Source organism: Triticum aestivum, chromosome 6D (assembly GCF_018294505.1).
Source record: "Triticum aestivum cultivar Chinese Spring chromosome 6D, IWGSC CS RefSeq v2.1, whole genome shotgun sequence".
Classification (NCBI taxonomy): Eukaryota; Viridiplantae; Streptophyta; class Magnoliopsida; order Poales; family Poaceae; genus Triticum; species Triticum aestivum.
The window spans coordinates 262,905,160-262,911,713 of NC_057811.1; positions in this window are offsets into that span (position 1 = coordinate 262,905,160).

The window sequence follows — 6,554 nt, forward strand, 5'->3', positions numbered from 1 at the left end:
GCTTTGTTGTTTCTTGAGAATCATGTGGGGAGGCTGACGCTGCATTCTTTAAATGAGGATCTTTTCTCACAGTAGTCCATAGGCCTGACTGCCTCATCATAAGTGAATGATGAGGGATACACAAGAACATTAGTTTGATGTAAGAACATGGTTAATAGACAGATGTACTAGTATGTACCAAAAACAGGAAGGCATGTCATATTCAAAGGTATAATGTGTAAGCTAAGCAGATGCAATTTAACCAAATTGGAAGCAATACAAGCTCGACATCCGGTTGGAGTGGTGAGCATGACCATCGAGGACCTGACAGCTTGGTGGGAGGCGGGCTGCTTCACCACCATCGTGGCTTTTTAGTTGGCTTCCAGGTGATGCCTATCTGTGATGGGCTTGTCACTGGCTTGGCCAGTGCCCTGACTAGCTATTTGTCTTTTGGTGCTCCCGGGATGGTGGTTCATGTAAAAAGTACCTTCCCTTATCTTAATAAACACCAACTTTGGCCTTACGAATACAAGCTAGACACCATATACAACATACAACCACATATGACACCACGAAGTTAAAGCAAGCACCTGGGATGGTGGTTCATGGCGAGCGAGATCATGAACTCGAGAGCTATGTTTAACATCACCATCTGTTGAACATCCAACCTTTAAAGCGTGGAAACGTGTCTTGCCTGCCCGCGAAGCAAGCAGGAGTGACTTCTCTCTTTTCTTTTGTGCTTCTGTCAAGGTAGAGTCTAAAATACCATTGCGTAAAAACACAATAGTGAGAGTATGGGTGAGGTGAGTGCAGAACTAGTGCATTGTAAAAGTAGCAGAGAGCAGGTGGCTGAAAAATAAATGACAGGAGACATATGATAGCTCTACAACATTGCATGGCAAACAGAATTAGATTCTACTCCATATGATTTTGTAATATATGAGCACATGGATGGCTAGGAACTGCAGGTACCCCTCCAGCACACCACCACATGTGGTCCTATTAAAATAACAGTCGACTGAAAATAAATAGGCCAGTCGATTTTTTATGAACCGTCCGATCTATAAGGAACGGGAAGATGTCCTTCATCTACCTCCCGCCAGTCACTATTAACGATCTTTCTCGAACCGCCAGTGAGCACCGGACTAGACCCCTGCCTCCGTCGCCCCGCCCTCCCCTCTACCTCACACCACCGCGCCCCCTGGCCATCCCTTTAATCCCAGCCGACCTCCAGATCGGGCGCCAACAACTCCTAGGCCCCACACACCCCTAAGATAAACACCGAGGCGCTGCTTCCCCGGCGTAATAGGCGGACTAGCACCTATTATGTCGGGGAATGCTTCCTTTAATTGGGAATCAACTAACTAGGAATTGAAATCCAAGGGGCCGATGGACCTCTAGCTAAGGTGAAATAGTATATGAGGAGAAACCTTGTGCATCGCGAGTTACTAGGAACATATAGTATCAGGAAGAAGCGGTCAACTATTGTCTTCTGTGGGATGAATACCGTGCAAGCAGACACGTAAGATTTGCATGAATAAGGGAAGAGGAGTACCATTTCCGGTTGCCAGTGTTGTGTCCTCTGGATGTCGCGGCGATTTTCTTGTTTTTGCCGGGGGAACCGATATTTTGGAGGAGGGTCGAGCCTTGGACGAACCCATGGCTAAATTGTTGACCGCGTTGCGGTGGCCGTCTGTCGGCGGAGGGGAAGCAGATCCGAGGCGGCAAAGGACGGCTTAGCGGGAACAGCTCCGGTGCGGTGGACGATGGTGAAGTTGCAGCGGCAGCGGTGAGGCGCGGGACGGCGTGGTTGAACTGGCTCGGGTATGGACAGCTCGGCCTCGGCTTCAACTACTAGCCGTGCAGGGCGTTGCGGTTGCGGTTGCGGTGGACGACGACGTCGGGGTATCCGCTCCGGCGTGATGGAGGAGGCGGTGGTTGATGGGTGGGATGGGGTGGTGGACGGAGGACGCCGGGGTTTCGTGGCTAGTGGAGAGGTAGTTTTGGCGCCCACGGAGTACGAATGGGGAATCGAACAGGGGGCAGGGCAGCGGGAGGTAAGGGAGAACCATGTTTCGGTCTGGGACGCGCTTGTTTTTGGTTTTTTAGAATAGATGGGATGCGCTTGTTTGAAATTTGGGGAAAGTACAAACTTTGCCCCCTCTTAAATTTAGGACCTACTGCAGGTCGGGGGTAGGATGGTAATCCCACGTGTCCCAAATAGTGGGTGGGAGCTATTTCGTCCGTGCACATGTGTGCTTAGGCGGCCATTGTGTATGAATGTTTTTCGGAGGCGGTTGCGTGGCGTCGAGATGAAGCTACAAACCTACCCCGGTTTAGACCTTTGGACATTGGTGTCGGTGTCAAAACCAGAAGATCTCAGGTAGGGGGTCCCGAACTGTGCGTCTAAGGATCAAGGTAACAGGAGGTAGGGGACACAATGTTTACCCATGTTCGGGCCATCTTGATGGAGGTAATAACCTACTTCCTGCTTGATTGACTTTGATGAGTATAGGTGTTACAAGATTTGATCTACCTCGAGATCGTAATGGCTAAACCCTAGATGTCTAGCCTGTATGATTATGATTGCCTCTATGGACTAAACCCTCCGGTTTACATAGACACCGGAGGGGGCTAGGGTTGTACAGAGTCGGTTTACAAAGAAAGGAATCATCATATCCACACGCCAAGCTTGCCTTCCACGCCAAGGAGAGTCCCATCCGAACATGGGGGAAAGTCTTCCATCTTGTATCTTCACGGCCCATCAGTCCGGGCCACGTCACATAGCCCAGACGCTCAAGGACCCCGTAATCCAGGACTCCCTCAGTAGCCCCTGAACCAGGCTTCAATGACGATGTGTCCGGCACACAGATTGTCTTCGGCATTGCAAGGCGGGTTCCTCCTCCGAATACATCAAAATAGCTGATCAACGTTAACTATATCCGGCTTTGTTTAACAGCTACAACCCACTACCACAAGGGTATAATACTTAGTTAAAAAAACATAGTATGTCTATACTGACAGCTTTGCTAGAGAGACGTTACGTCTGGCCTTTCCATTATTTCGAATCATTTTTTAATTTTGGCGCTTTGAGTTTCGAGACGCAGCCTCCAGTGACACGTCTTGTCAAAACAGAGATCGTGTCCTCTTATCACGGGATTATCATCAATACGGGCCTGGGTAATCCAACCGTGCCATCCGCACAACCTCTTGGGAATAGGCCTGTTTTAAGGCTCGTGGGGCGACGCTCTATATTCATGGCCTTTATAAGGAGATCAGAATACACCTTTTCACCCCACGCCTTCTTCTTCCTCAGCCCATCCGCCCTCGAGCTCCAGCGCCCAAGCTTCGATCCCTTCCGTCCCCAGAAAACACTCTAGCCATGTGTGGATCCGGAACGCGGGGCAAGTGGATGGCCTCCTCCGTCACGGAGGAGAACATCAAAGAGCTCCGGGAAGCGGGGTATTTAGCCAAGGAAACCGCCCACCGGCTTCCAGCCAAGAAACAGATCATCCCTACTCCGGAGCCCCATGAGAGGGTAGTATTAATTCCTCATTTCCTTTGCGGACTAGGGTTTCCCCTCCATCCTTTTGTCTGCGGCCTTATGTTTTACTACGGGCTAGATTTCCATGATCTAGCCCCGAATTCCTTTCTCAACATTTTGGCATTCATCGTCGTGTGTGAGGCATTCCTCCGCATCCCCCCCACTTAGGCCTATGGCTCAAGGTCTTCAATGTGAAGCCAAAAGTGGTGGATGGCCAACACGCGGAGTGCGGCGGCGCCATGGTGAGCAAGCTCCCCAACGTCACTTTGGAGACCGTGAAGGGGTGGCAGCAGGAGTGGTTCTACGTCATGGAACCCCGTGACTCCACATGGGCTGCTCCCCCCGAGTTCAAGTCCGGGCCTCCACTGCAGCTAACATCCTGGCTCAACAAGGGCCTGGACAGGGCATCATCCGACGAGGTGACGACGCTGCAGAATCGCATCAAGAGTATGGTAGACAAGAATACCAGTCTTGCTAGCGTGATCCAGGTAATGCTTTTCCGCCGGATTCTGCCCTGCCAAGGCCAGACTTAGCGCATGTGCGAGTTCGACCCGGCTGGTCCCCGGACCCTGCAGCGGTTCTTTAGCACAAAGCACGAAGACATGTGGAAGCTGCTATTCAAGACCCAAAAGACGTGGCCGAAAACGACCGAAGACCTTGGCCTTGATTGTACTCACGCATCATTGCTCGTAAGTTTTCATGATAACTTCACTATTTGTGAATCCAAGGGGTATACTAAGCTTTTCATTCTTCCCACAGGGCTCAACGAAGAAGGCGGAGCAGATTCACTGTCCGGCTCCACTACCCGAAGACCTAGCCATCCCTCTGCTTACGAGGATGCTGGTTCCGGCACCATATCAGGCGCCAGAAAAGAAGGCCAAGAAGAAGGGCAAGGAGGCCAAAAGTGGCCTCCGCCGTAAAGGTGCTTCAGACGTAGTGTCCGAAGACACCAAGACTCACTCCTCCCCTGATGAAGACGAAGGGGAGGAGAAAGAGAGTAATTCTCCCCTTAAGGGGGGAAAGAAGAAAAGGGGGGCTTCCGCAGATCTGGAGGCGGAGGCATCCAAGAAAGGGAGGATCTCCCTCACGGATGACTCCTAATCGGACGCTGATGAGTGGCGCCCAAGGCCGAAGCCCCTGGCCGAATCATTAGTACCACGAAGGCATTTGTACTTATATACCTTTCCGCCTTGTGATTGTAATATACTGAATTACATGCTGCAGTCCGGCTCGCGTCCACCCCCAGCAATCCTCATCTTCGGGGAATTAGCTGGATCGAAATGTAATGGACAGCGGGTCGCCTCCACCGGCCTCCTCCCCCAAAGCTACGGACAATGCCGAAGTGCTATCCCGAAGGATCCTTCCGGGTTAGGGAGAGGTGTAGGAAGCCGTTGAGGTGGCACAAGAGGGCGATACCTCTGCTGCCGGAAACCCGGGGGCACCGACCCCTATGGAGACCGGCGACGGGGACCATGCCCAATTCGGCCCACAGTCGGACATTATTCCGGAGACGGCTCTGGAATCAGGTGAGCAGCCTCCTTCGAATGAAGGGGGTGCGAAAATTCCACCGGCGACCTCTGTCAATCCAGAGGCGCCGAATACTCTGACGGAAGCACTTCAAAGTGTCGTCATTATAGAAGAACATCGTACCTTTATGGGTATGGTGGTTGAAAGAGTTCGGTCCGCCAAAAGAGGATTGACTGAGGCCTATACTAGCCTTCTGAGAGGCTTTGAGGTACGTAACATAATACCTTTGGGCTATATGAGGAAAAGTGTCTGTGTATAGATAGTAGCCCCTGAGACTCTGTTCGGTGTTCGCAAAGAAAGGCCGAACAAAGGATCTAAGTACTCGTACAAGAGATTAACATACATATCCATTTGAATCAAACAGGCTGCGATGCAGGCGTCAGCTTCCCATGCCGCCGAAGCGTCTGAGGTGAGGCAGAAGTTAGCGGAAAAGCAAGGTATGTAATGCCAAAAATGCGTCTGAAATAATATCAGTAATAATTTGTCATCTGAATGAGTGTTATAACTTTTCTCACAGCTGAAGCATCTGAGGTCGAGACCCTCAAGAGCAAATTTGTGAGGAAGAAATACATCTTACTGACCCGGATTTGGAGTTCTCCATGAGCGTTTGCGGACCTGCCCCAGAGTGCTGCCGACGCTGCGGAATTCTTCCGAGACGAAGAGGGGAGCTCGACAGAAAAAATGTTCTGGTCGTAGTACCTTGCGCCTGAGCATCCCGTGCCCCTCAGCGATCAGCTAAAGCAATTGACCGAATTGCATAGGGTGGCCGTATTGGCCATGAGGGATTTTATAATCCGTCTATGGCCTGCCGAGGCCATCCCCAGCAGCTACTTCAAACTCGTGAAGCGGATAGTCAGTGCTTGTTCCCGGCTTGATGGCGTAAAGCAGTCGGTCTGCATCGAAGGTACCCGGATGGCCTTCGCCCGTGTCAAGGTGCAGTGGGCGAAGATGGACGCCATCAAGCTCGCAAACGAGGGACCGCCCGCAGGCAAAGAGCACCGTACGCCGGAGCGGTATTTCGATGATGTCCTAGAAGGATCCCGCGTTGTAGAGGGCCAGTGTTCGAAGGACATCATGTTTGGATGAATGTATCCATGTTGTCTAATCCTGTATTATGAAACAAGGCTTATGTATGATATGTTGTTTTGTTTTATTTTGAAATATTTCCTCCTGTGCGTCCATTTACGACATCTGAGACTTGGCCAGTCGTCGGCTTCAGCCCCCACGTAGATAGTACGGGGGTGTTCGGGATAGCACCTAAACACACTTGACCCAGCGAGTTGATCCGTGAACGAGGTGTCAGTGCGGCGAACCAGGCAATCGGACTATATGGCTTTATCGGTCTCACTTAGCCATAGGCGCAGCCCCTAGTATTGTTCGATTATCCGAACTTGGGTGTTGTAGAAGCCCGTCCGGGTGAAGGGCGGCCTATTGCGTAATGCGGAAAAAATCGCAAGAGATTTATACTTAGTCACCGAATAGCTGACCAGCTCTCGCCGCATCA